At 46.6% G+C, this 19,374-nt stretch overlaps 1 pseudogene; it reads left to right on the forward strand.

Annotated features, from left to right (window-relative positions):
- Nucleotides 1-1,794: 1,794 nt before the first annotated feature.
- On the forward strand, nt 1,795-1,933 carry LOC123109286 (uncharacterized; annotated as a pseudogene).
- The last annotated feature ends 17,441 nt before the right edge of the window (nt 1,934-19,374 follow it).

The raw sequence follows: 19,374 nt of genomic DNA on the forward strand, positions 1-19,374 counted from the left end.
CCATTGGCTGTACTCGGTTCCCCATCTGTGAGCAACAAGGTTTTCACCACCGGTCTGTATACTTGGTTCGGAGCATCTTTCCTCTTTGGTGGAGGCCTGTGCTTAATCGGGGAAATAACCTCTTCCCCCGGCTCCTTATTGGTGCTTGAGTTTCTAGTCGTTGGCTTGTTGCTGGCACCCTTCTGTGGATACTTAGAAGAATTATCACTACTTGGTGACTTCCGGGACTCGTCAGGAGCTCGTAATTTTGGGCCGAACGGGAGCTCTCCCTTCTCGTCCCTAGAACCAGGAGTTGGGCAATACAAGTCTGAGTGCCCTAACCTACCACAGGAGAAACAGAAGTAAGGTATATTTTCATACTGGATATCGTACATATCTACCTTCTTCCTCCTGGCAGAGTCTATCAAGATCCAACGCATGATCGGCTTTGCAACATCGATGGAAATTCTTGCTCGCAGAAACCCACCATTGTGGTCAAATTTAACTGAAAGAGCGTTCTTGTCTATCTGTTGAGCTATTGATTTCCACCATGCCTCATCACGCAAATTGTATGGCAGGTTAACAACCCTAGCCCATACTTGCAACTTATCAAACTTCACCTCATCCGGCCTCATGCAGTCATCAAATTCCGCTAGCACCACCGCATTCTTATTGATATGCCATGGGGATCCCCCCAAACACGATCCCTATCTCTCTGGTTCTCAAACTCTGCCACAAAGATGTTAATCCCGGCAGATCTGAACTGAAGACCTCATGGATTTCCCCATGCAAGGCGCAGGGCGTTGGTGATAGTCTGTATATGGAGTTGATTACGGTGTAGCACCTTACCAGCCAACAACCACTTCCCCGGTCCGTCCTTGATGCGATCATCAAGTATCAAAGGAGTAGCCTCTTCCTCGGAGATATCAAGTTTCCCTAGAGCTTCCTCCAGTTGTTTCCTGGCCGCGCGGCCCGCCAGAGGGTCGCTCTCCGGCACAGCCCTCGCCGCAGAGGTGGATCCTGCCATGCGCAAGTACTCCCCCTCGACGGATCTCTCGCACCAGCGATAGATCACCGGACGAAGGTTGTTTCCACATCCAAACCCTAATCGCCTCCAGCGCCGCCAGAGGTTTTAGGGTTAGGGAAAAATATTGTGTCGTACGAGTTAATGAATGGGTTGATTGCTTGGAGTAGAGGTCAAGTTTAGCAACAACCTGCGCCATCTTGTAATCTGTATGACTATATAACATGTATGCGTCCCTGCCGAACAGCATACGCTTCTAGTCTCTTATTCTTTCATGGTAATCAGAGCAATCCTCGAGCTCATCCATGGCGACGTCTTCAAGTTCCTTCCCCTCCTCGCGATTCGTGCACGCATCCACCGAGAAGCTCACCAAGGGCAATCAGGCTCTGTAGCGGTCGACCGTGCTCTCTGCTATCCGGGGAGCCCAGATGGTGAAGTACCTCGACGTTGAGCAGCCACCGCCGCCCACGCAGATCGACGTGACCTCCTCCGACGGCAAGACCACGGCGAAGGCGCCGAACCCAGACTTACAGACCTGGTATGTGCAAGACAATCAAGTTTTCTCGTATCTTCTGACAACTCTCCCTCGTGAGATAGCCATCCAGGTTGCATCCTGCCATACCTCGGCGGAGCTGTGGAACACGGTTGAGGGGATGCTTGCATCTCGCACCCGCTCCCAGACCACCAACGTCCGGATCGCCCTCGCCAACTTCCAGAAGGGCAACCTATCCATCACCGACTACGTTGGGAAGATCAGAACCCTCTGCGACAAACTGATCGCTGCAGGGAAGAGGGTGGACGAGGAAGATATTGTCTCCCACATCCTAGCCGGACTTGACGAAGAGTTCGACCATGTGGTTTCTGCCATGTGCTCCAGGGTAGAACCAGTCACCGCGTCTGAGCTATTTTCTTAGCTGCTCAGCTTCGAGACGAGGCTGAATCTCCGTGGCGGCGGTTCACAGTCATCTGCCAACGCTGCCACCCGAGGCTGCAGACAAGGCGGCAGCGGTGGTGACCGCGGCCGCAGACAGACCGGCAATGGTGGTGACCGCAGCGACCGTGGCTACCCCAAGCCAGGAGGCCGCAATGGTGGACATGGCGGCGGGCACGGCGACAACAACGACAGCGGCGGAGGCAACTACAACAACCATGCCTCCGCTCCCAGGGTTCAGTGCCAAATTTACGGGAAGATGGGCCATTCGGCATGGAAATGCTGGAAACGCTACGATGAATCCTACCAAGGTGTGGAGGAGAAATCGGCCAATCTTGCAGCTCCTCAGTATGGGGTGGACACCAACTGGCATCTTGACAGTGGTGCCACCGACCATATCACAAGCGACCTAGAGAAGCTGACCGTGCGCGACCGCTACAACGCAACAAGCAGATACACACCGCAAGCGGATCAGGTATGGTTATTAAACACGTTGGTCATTCGGCTATTCACACCCTAGATCGTGATCTCTATCTAAACAATATACTTCATGTACCCGAAGCCAACAAAAGGCTCATCTCTGCTAGCCGTCTTGCCGTTGACAATAATACCTTTGTTGAAATTCATCCCCACTCTTTTTTTGTAAAGGACCGGGGAACGAGGAAGGTACTTCTTCAAGGCAGGGGTAGACGAGGTCTCTACCCAGTAAGGCACACGGGCACCAGCGTCAACAAGCAAGTGCTAAGTGCCACCAAGATATCTCCGGATAGGTGGCATCGACGCTTAGGACATCCATCTTCAGTTATTGTTAGCAAAGTCATTAGTCAGAATAATCTCCCGTGTGCCAATGATTTCAATAAATAGTCTGTATGTGACGCCTGTCAAAAAGGCAAAAGTCACCAACTTCCTTATCCACATTCAATAAGTGAATCAAAGTTTCCTCTAGAACTTGTGTTTTCTAATGTTTGGGGTCCTGCTGTTGAAACAGTAGGAAGAAAGCAATATTATGTGAGTTTCATAGATGATTTCAGTAAATTTACATGGATTTATCTCATCAAACACAAGTCTGAGGTGTTTCAGAAATTTCATGATTTTCAGAATCTTGTGGAAAGACAGTTTGATCGCAAGATTCTTGCTCTTCAAACAGATTGGGGTGGGGAGTATGTAAAACTAAACTCCTTTTCACCCGCATAGGCATATCTCACCATGTCTCTTGTCCCCACGCCCATCAACAGAATGGGTCGGCTGAGAGGAAGCATCGACACATAGTTGAGGTAGGCCTGTCACTTCTTGCCCAAGCTTCTATGCCTTTGAAGTTTTGGGATGAAGCCTTCATTGCCGCAACCTATTTGATAACTAGGACTCCTAGCAAGGTTATCAACTTTGAAACACCTTTTGAACGACTCTTTCATGAAAAACCCAACTACTCTATCCTTCGCATATTTGGGTGTGCTTGCTGGCCCAATCTTCGACCCTACAATAATCACAAACTCCAATTCCGATCAAAACAATGTGCTTTCCTTGGGTACAACAATCTCCATAAAGGTTTTAAGTGCCTTGATATCTCCACTGGACGTGTTTATATCTCCAGGGACGTTGTATTTGATGAAAACGTTTTTCCCTTTGCTACACTTCATCCTAACGCCGGTGCACGTTTACGTGCTGAGATCCTTTTGCTTTCACCAGACCTATTAAATCCTACTGATCAAGGGGGTGAAATCATTGCTCATGATCATTTGTTTAATAACCCTAACCATAATGGAGACAGCGGTGAAAAACACGGCGCTCCAAACTGTGATTTTATGCAGCAACAGAAAAACCCTGGCGGCGCTGGACACAAGGCAGATACGCCTGCGGGCGTTAATCCCACGAGATTTGGTGTCAGCATGCAGGCTGACGCGGCGATGGATCCCCAGGCGGATCCCCTGACGCCGCCTGCCTCCCCTGGAGATCGGTCGGGTGGGCCGGCTGGTGATTGGTCGGGAGGACCGGATGTCCCCTCGCCCTCCTCTGGTGCGCGCCACGCGTCAGGTGTCGGCACGAGCGGGCCAGGCGCGCCTCCGTCGTCACATGCAGCCGGCGGCATGTCGCCTGGTCCACCTGCGCAGTTCCCAAGCGCGCCTTCGTCGTCACGTGCGGGCGGCATGTCGCCTGGTTCTCCTGTGCCCGTGCGCGATCCGAGCATGGCAGTCGAGGAGGATTCGCCCGCTGGTGCTTCATTGGATGAGGGCGGGCCGGGATCTTCTGCGGCTGCTGATCCAGTACACAACGACACACCAGCACGTATGACTACACGTGCACAGAGAGGTATTTTGAAACCATCAAAGTTTAAAGATGGAACAGTAAGGTATGACAAGAATTTCAAGTTTGCAAATTTTGCCTCCACCGGTGAACCACAAAATGTAACAGAGGCATTGAGTAATCATGAGTGGAAAAATGCTATGAATATAGAATATGATGCACTCATGAGAAACAAGACTTGGCACTTAGTTCCTTCGAAGCAAGGGAGGAATGTAATAGATTGTAAGTGGGTGTACAAGGTTAAAAGAAAATCTGATGGCACAATAGATAGGTACAAGGCTAGACTAGTGGCTAAAGGTTTCAAGCAACCCTATGGTATTGATTATGAAGATACATTTAGTCCAGTTGTTAAGGCTGCTACTATCAGACTTGTTCTGTCTATTGCTGTTTCCAGGGGTTGGAGTCTTCGTCAATTGGATGTTCAGAATGCGTTTCTACATAGCATTCTCGAGGAAGAGGTTTATATGCGGCAACCACCTGGATTTGAGGATGGCTCAAAATCGCACCATATAGGTAAGTTGGACAAGGCCTTATATGGTTTAAAGCAGGCACCCAGAGCCTGGTATTCAAAACTAAGCATGAAGCTGCAACAGCTTGGTTTTCGGGCCTCTAGAGGAGATACTTCACTGTTCTTCTTCAAGAAAGGGAAGGTGATCATTTATATGTTAATTTATGTTGATGATATAATTGTTGCCGGTTCATCTCAAGATGCTACCTTGGCCTTGTTAAGAAACTTGAGACATGAGTTTGCACTCAAGGACCTGGGAGAGTTGCATTATTTTTTGGGCATTGAAGTTAAAAAGATGCATGATGGTATTATGTTGACTCAAGAAAAATATGCCAAAGATATAATCAAGCGTGTAGGCATGAAGGATTGTAATCCTTCCACTACACCTATGTCAACTACTGATAAGCTGTCATTGCATGAAGGAAAAACACTAAATTCAGAAGAAGGGACTAAGTATAGGAGCATAGTTGGTGCACTTCAGTACTTAACTCTGACCAGGCCTGATATATCTTTTGCTATAAACAAGGTTTGTCAGCTCTTACATGCTCCTACTTCTGTACATTGGACATCAGTGAAAAGGATATTAAGATATATTCAGGGAAGTTCTGGAATAGGGCTAAAATTGTGTAGATCTCCATCAACTGCAATAAGTGCATTCTCTGATGTAGACTGGGCTGGTTGTCCAGATGACAGGAGGTCTCCTGGAGGTTTTGCTATTTTCCTTGGATCTAATCTTATATCTTGGAATGCAAAGAAACAAGTAACAGTGTCACGTTCCAGTACTGAAGCTGAATACAAGTCACTGGCTAATGCGACTACTGAGGTAATGTGGATAGAAACCCTACTTGATGAGTTGGGTGTTGGAAGATCACATGCACAACTTTGGTGTGACAATCTGGGTGAAACTTATCTTTCTGCAAATTCTGTATTTCATGCAAGAACAAAGCATATAGAAATTGACTATCATTTTGTTCGAGAAAGAGTAGCACAGAAACTACTAGAAATACAATTCATTCCAACAGGAGATCAAGTTGCTGATGGCTTTACTAAGCCTCTACAAGTTCGGCAGTTCCAAGCCTTCAAGAACAATCTGAACCTTGACATGTTAAGATTGAGGGAGGATGTTAAACGATAGGCTTGTAGAGAATGTATAGGTAGAAATACATGACAACATGTCACGTATGTGTTGTAACGCATACAATGTAATCTGGTTCAGCAGGTTGTTAGCTAGATAGATCTTATCCTGGTATAGCTTGGAGTAGAGGTCAAGTTTAGCAACAACCTGCGTCATCTTGTAATCTGTATGACTATATAACATGTATGCATCCCTGCCGAACAGCATACGCTTCCAGTCTCTTATTCTTTCACTTACTATGGATGAGTGGTGGGCTAGTGCAAGACCAAGGCTACAAGGGGACAAGAAAAAAGCGCTCAACACTCTTGTGATTTTGGTAGTCTGGTCCGTATGGAAAGAGAGGAACAACTGGGTTTTCGATGGGATTTTCACACCCATCCAGCGTATCATAGACCAGATCAACATGGATGCTCGCTTTTGGGTCGTAGCAAGTTATGGTAGGCTTAGGATCCCGTATGCAGCAGGGTAGGCTCTTAGGCTTCTAGTTGCCGATGGCCTGTTTTTTTTTTCCGAATTGTGGTCGTTTGTACCTTATACTGTGTTTTCTTTCTCTCCTATACCTATTAATATATACATGCAGCACTCCTGCATGGTTCGAAATAAACAAACTCGAACCAGACACCAGAAATCGGTGAGTAGTTCCTCAGCAACCGCGCGCTCACTCGCTCACTCGCACCACACGAGGGGAGAGAAGGTATTACCTCATTTTTTGTTTATAGGGCTCAATTTGTAAATGTTTCCAAGCAAGATAAATGGTGAGTTGCGGAATAAATTTCGTAGTTTGCAAAAATACTTAATTACAATGTATGCACCGGCGGTCCGACCAGTAAAAACCTGAACCGACATTTTTCCGGTTCGATTTCTGGTTTGGTTTTTTGAACTATGGGTTAGTCAGATGACAGGGAAGGAAGGAAGGATGGTGGCGTCTGTATCATAGTTTTAAATAGCCAGCTATAGCCCCGCTATAGCTCCGCTATAGCTGTTTGAGGGTGTTGTCGCTAAATGATTTCATGTACAATTTGTCGCTATAGCCCGCTATAGCCTAGCTATAGCTCTTTTTAAGGGTCGCCGCTAAACGCCATAGCCCGCTATTTAAAACAATTGGTCTGTATGCATGGCAGCTGGTTGGGCCAATTGGGCTTCTACGGGACGGGCCTCTTTCTTGGTTCACATTGTTGGGAAACACTCACTTATACTCAGAAGTATGATCCCTTTCAATCGTCAGACGGGTGCTCTTCCGTTGATTTCTTTCCAATCGCAGGGCGGGAAAGCTCCAACAAGATTCTGTTAAAATCACCCGTAATCCCCGGACAGAAAATAAACACGACCGTGATCCTCCACTAATCTCGTACCTTCCTCCCCCACCCACCTCGGCAAGTTTCCTCCCAAATCGCTCCAGGTAATTGTTCTCCACCGCGCTCGCCGACGCCACTCTGCACCGTGCCACCCCGCCGTTATCCCTTGCCCGGCGCTAGCTCCACCATACTAGCCTGCAGTCTCCGCGGTCACATGCGGAGGTCAGCATCAGCAGACGGCCACGTAGGAGAACCAGGCGCTCGTGTGCTGCCGTAGACCTACCGTGCGTGGCTGTGATATGCTAGCACTAGCTGTGGCCTTGTTTGTAGTTGACTGGAAGCCGCCATCAACGTTGTTTCTTTCGTGCATCACTACGTCGACCTGACCGAGAAGCTCATGTGCATCCGTGTGTTGATGCATCCATAGTCCATGTTTCGAAAGAAAAAAAATTGTTTCTATTGTTCTTTTTTTTTCGAACACCATTTTGATCAAAACACAACCCCCTGTATGTTGTGACAGACCAACTCGTTGCCTCGCACAAACCTTTTTCTGACTACCTTACTTGCTATTCTGTTTTTTTTATGTATTCTAGTTTGAGCATTGCCCCCATGCTTCTAGTTTCATCACATACTCCAGCATATGTCGCGCAAGCTTCACATTATTCTTTTCTGGTTTACCTCATTTCTTCATTGCCGTTGTGTGCTTAACCGGTTAATTTCTTATCTCTCATGCTAGTTATTTTTTGTTTATCATATGTTATCAATTGTTCTGACAATTCCAACATTATTATCTTTGCTAATGTCCAAAATTTACAGATGTCAATGCACGAGTGATAACGGAAGCAATTCATCCATGTTTGAGTTGGTCTTGTCCCGGCGGTTGTGCTTCCATGGTCTTGCTAGCTTGGCATGTACATTCTCATCGTCAAGGTAGAAGGATGCGCGAACACCGTCGGTGGGGTTCGAAGCAACTTCTGTGGATCGCACCAGGCGATCAAGGGAGGCGACGAGGGTTCCCTTGCGCGCCGCCGGTTCCCTCTCTCTCCGTCGGCTGCTCCGGCGGCGGGAGGGTAGGGGAACCTCGGGTTTGTTCACTAGGTGGGTGTGTAGTAGGGTTAGGGTTGAGGGAGACGTCGCCGAGGCCGTTGCGGTGGTGTCGCGTTGAAATAAGTTTCTCCGGGCTCCGTCCATGGTCAGGTGAGGCTTTTGCCTTCGTCTAGGAGCCAGCGGAGTTGGGGATCCCCGGATCTCGTCGAGGTCGCGGGCTATGGTGGCTGGAGGTCCATTGGCACTGGCCGTTTGGATCCTCAGATGGGCGATGGATGCAAGGAGACGAAGACCTTTCTTCTTCCTTGTTGGTATGATTTGCTGCTGCTGTTCTTCTCCTTCCTCTACGCTGATGCTGGTGGGAGATCTTGCTTTGTCCGGGCGGATGGCTCGGCCCCGGTGCTGGACCGGTCGGATGACTCGAGTTCGCTTCCTTCCGGAAGGGACACTTTTCGCGGTACTCAAAGCCAAAGATGGCGACAGCTATTGCAGGTGTGTTGGATTGATGTCCATGCCCTCTCAGTGATGGTGTCAAGAAAGGAGGAAGCAGCGTGGCGGCAATTGTACCGTGGTCGAAGATGATGACCTGTTTACGACTGGTTGCAGATCCTTCTGCTGCATGAGTCTTCTCTCAAGATTCAGGGATGATGAAACAGAGCTCCGGAGATCTTCTTGTGTTATGGTTGTCTTAGAATACTTTATGTGTTCATGGTCCTTTGTGTTTGCGTTTCAGTGTGCTTGTAAGGGTCAACTACTTTGTACTGATTCGTGATTTGAATGAAAAAATCTAAAAAAAAAGCAACTTATGTGGAAGCAAATTTGAAAATCTTTTGAAGCAAATTCTATTTTCTTTGGAAGCAAGTTCTACTTTTTTTATGCATTGTTTGTTGGAAATAATTTTTTATTTAGTTGGAGTCACGATTGTCGATACATTCAAAACAATTCTCAGGTTGCATGTAACATATTTTTTTCTGCTAAAAAAATACACTGGACACAACTTGTAACTATACCAGACTAAGACAATCTCAAACAATTGTACCAAGACAGAAGCAATCTCCAGATTCCATGCAAACTCTAACCGTATGGAACCAATTTAATTGAGACAACACGGAAACAGTTTGATGGAAAGAAAACAGTCCAAAACAATCTCTCCCTAATAATAAACCAACGATTGCTTCTGGTCGTCCGTCATCGGCCTTTTTGCAAAAACGCCCCCTCGGTTATGAGAAATTAACCCGCAGTCCTCGTCGTAAGTCAAGCGGAACCGGTACGAAGGAGAGAAAAGGAAAAAAATAGCCCAGCCGCCGCACCACCCTGCCTCCTCGATCCCATCTTCACCTCCAGCCCGCCGCCACCTCCTGCCCCGCTCCGCTTCGCCGTGCGCCGCACGCCGCCCGTCCCCGCCGCCGCCACTTCCCGCCCCGCCCTGCCGCGCGCGGCCCCTCTTCTCCATCTCTCCCTCGCCATCTCCCTCCCCCCTCCCTGTTCCACCCCCACCCCTACTCCCAGCAGGCTCAACCATGGTGGTCAACACGAGGACGTGAGCGTGCACGGGTGGCGCCGGTGGACGAGGTGAGTGATGATGCTTCTCCCTATTGGCTATAGAGAGAGATGTAGGGTCAGATTTGATTTGCTTGTGTTATGGTAATTGGTCAAAGTGACAATGATATGCCACTACTGATGCCAGAGGTTGTGACATTTATTTTATGATAGATCAAAATCGGTTGATGATGGAGCGCAAGTAGCACAAGTTAATCATGTGCACTTCCCATTATTGAATATCAGGTACAATGTTTTTGATTTCTTACTTGAGTTGTTACTCATTACTTTTTTAATCAGGGTATTGTAGTCAATGCATCGCTACTTCCATGTATACAGTGGAAGTAATTGTGTACACATTTGCATTCTTCCAAATTGCACTTTACATGGGGTAAATGATCGTGTTGGTCTCTACGCTGCAGATATGCCAAACTAAAGGAGGCGGCTAGAGGAAGCATTGGAGGCCAAGTTCAGCAGCAACGGTCAGCTGTCGTCGGTGGCCGGCCGGTGACATTTGCGAAGGAATGAGGGTGGCCGGAGACCGACAACAGGGGGCTGTTGAACTAGCCAAGCTACCATCACTCCATCATCCCCGGAGATCGTTCGGTGATGTCCAATGCATCATGTCATGGACTGGAGCGCGGACTGCCCTGCGCAAGTAGGTTATGTGCTTGAGACGATTGAATGTCCGATAATATGATAAACCTGCAGCGAACAGCAGCTCCAAACTCCATTGCTTGATCTCAAGATAGCTCTATTAAATCTCTTGATGGTATAACAGGACATTAGCAGGAATTCCTGATGACTGAGAAAATTATGGCAGACATTCTTGATGGTATATTAAATCTTGGTTTGATGGGTACTTTTCTGAAGAAACTATTGAGTCCCAGGTATTGTGATTCTCGCAAATATTTTCCTATGCTTGCATATGCCAGTGCCTGATTCCGAGTCCAATCACTGTGTATGTGAAAGTAATGTTTGTATCCATTCAGGCGGATCAACTTATTTTCACGTCAGATTTTAGGTGTTTCCAAGCTAGGCAGCGATTTCTTCTTCAGAAGACCACACCGCGGGCATTATCTTAAGTGGACCATTGACCTGCAATTTTTGCCTTTCGCATGTACAGGCTTATTATGTGTGGATTTTGAAAGCTATTTCTACATATTCTATCTCCTTTGAGACTAAACTGTGTAGCTGCTCTGCATCAGTTCACCTGCTCAATAATTGTGCTAGAGGAGTTAGTCATAGTATGTCTAGAAATCCCTTGGAGCACTACTCTAGGTAACATTGTTATGTTGTCTTTGCTAGAAAACTGTATATGTAGTCTAGAATTGGGTGTACATGTTGGTTCAGCCCATGGACGTTTTCTTTGAGATTCACTTATGGACCTTGCAGTAATGTACTCCCTCGGTAAACAAATATAAGACATTTTAGGTCACTAAAGTAGTTACCTGAAATATCTTATATTAGTTTATAGAGGGAGTATTAATTTTTGTCTTGATGCATTTTAAATTAAACTAAAAAGTGTCTATCTGAATTTTGAGCTGAATCTGAACCATGGTTTGCATTCAGCTATATTTCTAAAACATTGCACAAAGTCCTATATTTAGGATGCCAAGTTTCTTCTCTCCTGTAGGAAATTTTGGCCCTATATATTCTAAATTTTTGTCATATTCAGTTTTAATGGTCGGAAAGAAACAATGTTATTTTTTATTATCAAATGGAGTCAAGTTGCTAATCTGTAATTTACGTCAAGACGTAAGGAAGTCTTATTTTTGTGTGTCGTTGCTTATGCCTTTTATATTTAGAGGATATTATGGGCTTATGTCCAGTAATGGTAATAGAGTTGTTCCCACTATAGATTTCCAAAACAATAAAGGTTAAGCTTCGAAAGCAAACCAAATTGAATCTTCGGAAGCAAGGATCGTCCCAGTTGAAAACAACGTACTCCCTCTATTCCAAATTACTCGTCGTGGTTTTATTGAACTAAAACCACGACGCGTAATTTGAAACGGAGGGAGTAGGAAGCAAACAAAAATAATCCTTAGGATTGAAAACTTCGTACGACCCAAAGAATTTTTGGGAAGCAACGATCCTGTTTGGAAGCAAATTTTAGGAAGCAAGGGCCCTCGTAATTGGAAACAAATAAAATATCTTTAAATAACTATGCCTTGATTTCAGGGAGAATTGTTAGGAAATTAATTAATTGCAATTACTGCCAAATCTGCATGAAACGGACTCAAACGGGGGAGTTTGCTGGTGGATCGGACGATGTGCATGCTTCTATCGAATGGCCACGGACTAGTCTATGTATTAAAAATCAGTAATCTGATGCCTAGTAGTTCCTCACATTGTTTGTTGGGTTAATTATCATTTTGCCTTTAGTGGTGTCCATGTGCTCAGTTTTGCCCTCAGGTGCGAATTGTATTCAGTTTTGCCCCTAGTCCATGCACAACTACTATGACGATGTCAAACGGTTATATTTGAGTCCATTTTGTCCGCCGATGTTAGTGGTTGTGGGTCCGGATCTTACACGTGAGACCGCATGGACGTGGGTCCGAAACTGACATGTAGGCCCGTGCAACTAAATCCCCAAATCATTCGTAGGATTCTAGCTCACTCTGCCCATCCGCCGGCCGGCTGTCCTGCGCCGCAGCCGTCGCCGCCACCTGCGCCGCAGCCAGCACCTGCCCAGCCACCAGCTGCACGGCCTGCTCCGTTGCTACCGTCTTGCGCCGACGCTCCACCGCTACCTGCGATGCCCGCCACCTTCCTGCGATGCCATGGGTGGGGCGCCTGCCACCTGCTCGACCCGCGGCGCGGCCTCCTTCCGTGCGCCCGGCCGGAGCACTCAAAGGAGAGGGGCTGCTGGAGCTGTTTGAACTAGGAGGAAGAACCCCAGGGCGAAATGGCGAGCAACGGCGACCAAGGAGTATTTGGCGAGGTAGGCATCGGGCTGGAGATCCGCCGCGTTCTCGACTGGGTTCTCGAGGGGTAAGTCACACATCTTGTTTAGATTGAGCTTAGTTGTGTATTTGAAAAGTCGATTCGAGTAGGTTTGCCCAATTAGTGTGTTGATTGCGTCTTCATTTTTCGTCGGTTAGGATGGAGTTGCGGTTTGCTTTCTTGATGCACATTAGAAGGGACAGGTACATGTTTGATGCAAAGGATAAGAAGAAATACCAAGGAGGTTTCGATTATCGGTTGCCAATGGCTAGTAATTGGAGTTTCAGACAATTTGGGGAGGTAATTTGTAGCCAATATATATCCTTGGGGTTTGCTTGATGAAGTGGTATACAAATACTATGATGGGGAAAAGAAATAGGTGACAGTTAGTAATGATGAAGAGCTGGCTACCATGTTTGTTAGGCGTAAAGAGAAAGATAATTTTCATATGAGGCTGCAAGTTGATGTGCTTGAGCAGGCATTTGGACCTAGGATGACGGGTGCAACATCTCGGGGAGAACCAAGTCGTCGTAATGGCATCTCTAGCCAGAACAGTTCAGTTGGTGCACGGCGACGTGGTGGCTCGACAAGTGTGGGCGACGGCAGTAGGCCCCCCCCTTGAAGTGGAGCCTGATGACTGCAATTCTGGGGTTGATGAAGAGAAGCTATATTGTGATGTTATATTCGAATTTACGACGGGCACCTCGGGCTGAAAACCAAGATGAGGCTCACAATGCAGTCCGTGTGGATGATGACACGGTGGGTGAGGACGAAAACCTTGCAGCTGTTGAATGGGACCCTTTGAACCCTCATATGGAAGAAGGTACCCTTTTTGCATCCATGAATGAGTGTAGAAATGCACTTGTGACATATTGCATCAAGGTAGAACGTACTTTCAAATTTGACAAGAGCGATCAAGTACGTTACAGAGTGCACTGTCCGACTGAGAGTTGTCCATGGAGGTTGCTCGCATCTAAAATGCGAAATAACACTAATGTTCAAGTCAAAGTGAACCCTTTTAAGACACATGCCAAGAATCAACCCTTAGAAAGGATACAATCAGTAGAGCCAAGTCAAGATGGGTGGCAGAAGAAGTAAAGACGTGGGTGAAAGAAAACTAGCAAGTGGGTCCAAAGGAATTGCAGAAGAACATCAAAGATAAGTTCAAGATAGATTTACCATACATGAGGTTGTTCAACGGTAAACAACATGCTATGGATTCTATTTATGGTAACTGGCAGGAAAGTTTTCAATTTTTGTATTTATTCAAAGGTGAAGTGGAGAGGACAAGCCCAGGTAGTATTGTAGATATTGATCACCAGACCGTGGAGTACACATTCAGGGGAGTGACAAAGACCAAGGAATGCTTTAGGAGGGTTTTTGTCTGCTTTGAGGCTTGTCGCCAGGGTTTTTTGGCAGGCCGCAGGCCTTATTTGGCTATTGATGCCACTTTTCTCACGGGGAGGTTTAAAGGACAGTTAGTAGCTGTTGGGGATCGTTGCAGAAACTAAAAAATTTCTACGCATCACCAAGATCAATCTATGGAGTAACTAGCAACGAGAGAGAGAGGGGAGTGCATCTTCATACCCTTGAAGATCGCGAGTCGGAAGCATTGCAAGAACGCGGTTGGAGGAGTCATACACGTAGCGATTCAGATCGCGGCCGAATCCGATCTAAGCACCGAACAACGGTGCCTCCGCGTTCAACACACGTGCATCCCGGTGACATCTCCCGCGCCTTGATCCAGCAAGGAGGAGGGAGAGGTTGAGGAAGAAGGCTCCAACAGCAGCACGGCGACGTGGTGGTGATGGAGTGGCAGTTCTCCGGCAGGGCTTCGCCAAGCTCACACGGGAGGAGGAGAGGTGTTGGGGAGGGGCTGCGCCTTGGATGTGGTACTGCAGCCCCCCTCGCCCCTCTATTTATAGGGAGAAGGGGGAAGGGGGCCGGCCCCTCTAGATGAGATCTAGAGGGGGGGCGGCCAAGGGGGAGGGGGCTTGCCCCCCAAGCAAGGGTGGCGCCCCTTTAGGGTTCCCCAAACCCTAGGCGCATGGGCCCTAGGGTGGGATGGCGCCCAGCCCACTAGGGGCTGGTTCCCTTCCACCTACAGCCCATAAGGCCCTCCGGGGCAGGTGGACCCTCCCGGTGGACCCCCGAAACCCCTCCGGTGGTCCCGGTACAATACCAGCATACCCCTGAATATTTCCGGTGACCGTTTGATGACTTCCCCTATAGAAATATTCACCTCCGGACTATTCTGGAACTCCTCGTGATTTCTGGGATCTTATCCGTGACTCCGAATAACATTCGATAATCACATACAGATCTTCCTAATAACCCTAGCGTCATCGAACCGTAAGTGTGTAGACCCTATGGGTTCGGGAACCATGCAGACATGACCGAGACAACTCTCCGGCCAATAACCAACAGCGGGATTTGGATACCCATGTTGGCTCCCACATGTTCCACGATGATCTCATCGTATGAACCACGATGTCAAGGATTCAAGCAATCCCGTATACAATTCCCTTTGTCAATCGGTACATTACTTGCCCGAGATTCGATCGTCGGTATCCCAATACCTCGTTCAATCTCGTTACCGGCAAGTCACTTTACTCGTTCCGCAACACATCATACCATGACCAACCCTTAGTCACATTGAGCTCATTACGATGATGTCTTACCGAGTGGGCTCAGAGATACCTCTCCGTCATACGGAGTGACAAATCCCAGTCTCGATTCGTGCCAACCCAACAGACACTTTCGGAGATACCTGTAGTGCACCTTTATAGCCACCCAGTTACGTTGTGACGTTTGGCACACCCAAAGTATTCCTACAGTATCCGGGAGTTTCACAATCTCATGGTATAAGGAAAAGATACTTGACATTAGAAAAGTTTGAGCAGACGAACTACACGATCTTGCTCTATGCTTAGGATTGGGTCTTGTCCATCACATCATTCTCCTAATGATGTGATCCGGTTATCAATGACATCCAATGTCCATGGTCAGGAAATTGTAACCATCTATTGATCAACGATCTAGTCAACTAGAGGGTCACTAGGGACATGTTGCGGTCTATGTATTCACACATGTATTACAATTTTCGGATAACATAATTATAGCATGAACAATAGACAATTATTATGAACAAGGAAATATAATAATAACCATTTTATTATTGCCTCTAGGGCATATTTCCAACAGTCTCCCACGTGCACTAGAGTTAATAATCTAGTTACATTGTGATGAATCGAACACCCATAGAGTTCTGGTGTTGATCATGTTTTGCTCGAGGAAGAGGTTTAGTCAACGGATCTGCAACATTCAGGTCCGTATGCACTTTACAAATATCTATGTCTCCATTTTGAACATTTTCACGAATGGAGTTTAAGCGACGCTTGATATGCCTGGTCTTCCTGTGAAACCTGGGCTCCTTGGCAAGGGCAATATCTCCAGTGTTGTCATAGAAAAGAGTCAACCGGCCCGACGCATTGGGAATAACTCCTAGGTCGGTAATGAACTCCTTCATCCAGATTGCTTCTTGTGCTGCCTCCGAGGCTGCCATGTACTCCGCTTCACATGTAGATCCCGCCACGACGCTTTGCTTGCAACTACACCAGCTGACTGCCCCACCATTCAAAATATACACGTATCCGGTTTGTGACTTGGAGTCATCCAGATCCGTGTCGAAGCTAGCATCGACATAACCCTTTACGACGAGCTCTTCGTCACCTCCATAAACGAGAAACATATCCTTAGTCCTTTTCAGGTACTTCAGGATATTTTTGACCGCTGTCCAGTGTTCCATGCCGGGATTACTTTGGTACCTTCCTACCAAACTTACGACAAGGTTTACATCAGGTCTGGTACACAACATGGCATACATAATAGACCCTATGGCCGAGGCATAGGGGACGACACTCATCTTTTCTCTATCTTCTGCCGTGGTCGGGCATTGAGTCGTGCTCAATCTCATACCTTGCAATACAGGCAAGAACCCCTTCTTGGACTGATCCATATTGAACTTCTTTAATATCTTGTCAAGGTATACGTACTTTGTGAAAGACCAATGAGGCGTCTCGATCTATCTCTATAGATCTTGATGCCTAATATATAAGCAGCTTCTCCAAGATCCTTCATTGAAAAACACTTGTTCAAGTAGGCCTTTATGCTTTCCAAGAATTCTATATCATTTCCCATCAATAGTATGTCATCCACATATAATATGAGAATTGCTACAGAGCTCCCACTCACTTTCTTGTAAACACAGGCTTCTCCATAAGTCTGCGTAAACCCAAACGCTTTGATCATCTCATCAAATCGAATGTTCCAACTCGGAGATGCTTGCACCAGCCCATAGATTGAGCGTTGGAGCTTGCACTCCTTGTCAGCATTCTTAGGATCGACAAAACCTTCTGGCTGCATCATATACAATTCTTCCTTAAGGAAACCATTAAGGAATGCCGTTTTGACGTCCATTTGCCATATCTCATAATCATAGAATGCGGCAATTGCTAACATGATTCAGACGGACTTCAGCTTTGCTATGGGTGAGAAAGTCTCATCATAGTCAACCCCTTGAACTTGTCGATAACCCTTAGCGGCAAGCCAAGCCTTATAGATGGTCACATTACCATCCGCGTATGTCTTCTTCTTAAAGATCCATTTATTTTCTATGGCTCGCCGATCATCGGGCAAGTCAGTCAAAATCCATACTTCATTTTCATACATGGATATCTCGGATTTCATGGCTTCCAGCCATTTGTCGGAATCTGGGCCCGCCATTGCTTCTTCATAGTTCGAAGGTTCACCATTGTCTAACAACATGATTTCCAGGACAGGGTTGCCATACCACTCTGGTGCGAAACGTGTCCTTGTGGACCTATGAAGTTCAGTAGCAACCTGATCTGAAGTTTCATGATCATCATCATTAACTTCCTCTCTAGTCAGTGCAGGCACCTCAGAAACATTTTCTCGAGCTGCGCCACTCTCCAGTTCAAGAGGCAATACTTCATCAAGTTCTACTTTCCTCCCACTTACTTCTTTCGAGAGAAACTCTTTCTCTAGAAAGGATCCATTCTTGGCAACAAAGATTTTGCCTTTGGATCTGAGGTAGAAGGTATACCCAATAGTTTCCTTAGGGTATCCTATGAAGACGCATTTTTCCGATTTGGGTTCGAGCTTTTCAGGTTGAAGCTTCTTGACATAAGCACCGCATCCCCAAACTTTCAGAAACGACAGCTTAGGTTTCTTACCAAACAACAATTCATACAGTGTCGTCTCAACGGATTTCGACGGATCCCTATTTAAAGTGAATGCGGCAGTCTCTATAGCATAACCCCAAAATGACAGCGGTAGATCGGTAAGAGACATCATAGATCGTACCATATCCAATAGAGTGCGATTACGACGTTCGGACACACCATTACGCTGAGGTGTTCCAGTCGGCATGAGTTGTGAAACAATTCCGCATTTCTTGAAGTGCGTGCCAAATTCATGACTCAAATATTCTCCCCCACGATCTGATCGTAAGAACTTGATTTTCCTGTCACGTTGATTCTCAACCTCACTCTGAAATTCCTTTAACTTTTCAAAGGTCTCAGACTTGTGTTTCATTAAGTAGACATACCCATATCTACTCAAGTCATCAGTGAGGGTGAGAACATAACGATAGCCTCCGCGAGCCTCAACACTCATTGGACCGCACACATCAGTATGTATAATTTCCAATAAGTTGGTTGCTCGCTCCATTGTCCCGGTGAACGGAGTCTTGGTCATTTTTCCCATGAGGCATGGTTTGCACGTGTCAAATGATTCATAATCAAGAGACTTCAAAAGTCCATTTGCGTGGAGTTTCTTCATGCGTTTGACACCAATGTGACCAAGGCGGCAGTGCCACGAGTATGTGAGACTAGCATTATCAACCTTACATCTTTTGGCATTCACACTATGAATATGTGTAACATCACGTTCGAGATTAAATAAGAATAAACCATTGACCAGCGGGGCATGACCATAAAACATGTCTCTCATATAAATAGAACAACCATTATTCTCAGATTTAAATGAGTATCCATCTCGCATTGAACGATATCCAGATACAATGTTCATGCTCAAAGCTGGTACTAAATAACAATTATTGAGGTTTAAAACTAATCCCGTAGGTAAATGTAGAGGTAGCGTGCCGACGGCGATCACATCGACCTTGGAACCATTCCCGACGCGCATCGTCACCTCGTCCTTTGCCAGTCTCCGTTTATTCCACAACTCCTGTTTTGAGTTACAAATATGAGCAACGCACCAGTATCAAATACCCAGGAGGTACTACGAGCGCTGGTTAGGTACACATCAATAACATGTATATCACATATACCTTTGACATTGCCGGCCTTCTTATCCGCTAAGTACTTGGGGCAGTTCCGCTTCTAGTGACCGTTTCGCTTGCAATAAAAGCACTCAGTCTCAGGCTTGGGTCCATTCTTTGGCTTCTTCCTGGTAGCTTGCTTACCGGGCATGGCAACTCCCTTGCCGTCCTTCGTGAAGTTCTTTTACCCTTGCCTTTCTTGAACTTAGTGGTTTTATTCACCATAAACACTTGATGTTCCTTTTTGATTTCCACCTCCGCTGATTTCAGCATTGAATATACCTTAGGAATGGTCTTTTCCATCC

This window comes from Triticum aestivum, chromosome 5A (genome assembly GCF_018294505.1).
Source record: "Triticum aestivum cultivar Chinese Spring chromosome 5A, IWGSC CS RefSeq v2.1, whole genome shotgun sequence".
Classification (NCBI taxonomy): Eukaryota; Viridiplantae; Streptophyta; class Magnoliopsida; order Poales; family Poaceae; genus Triticum; species Triticum aestivum.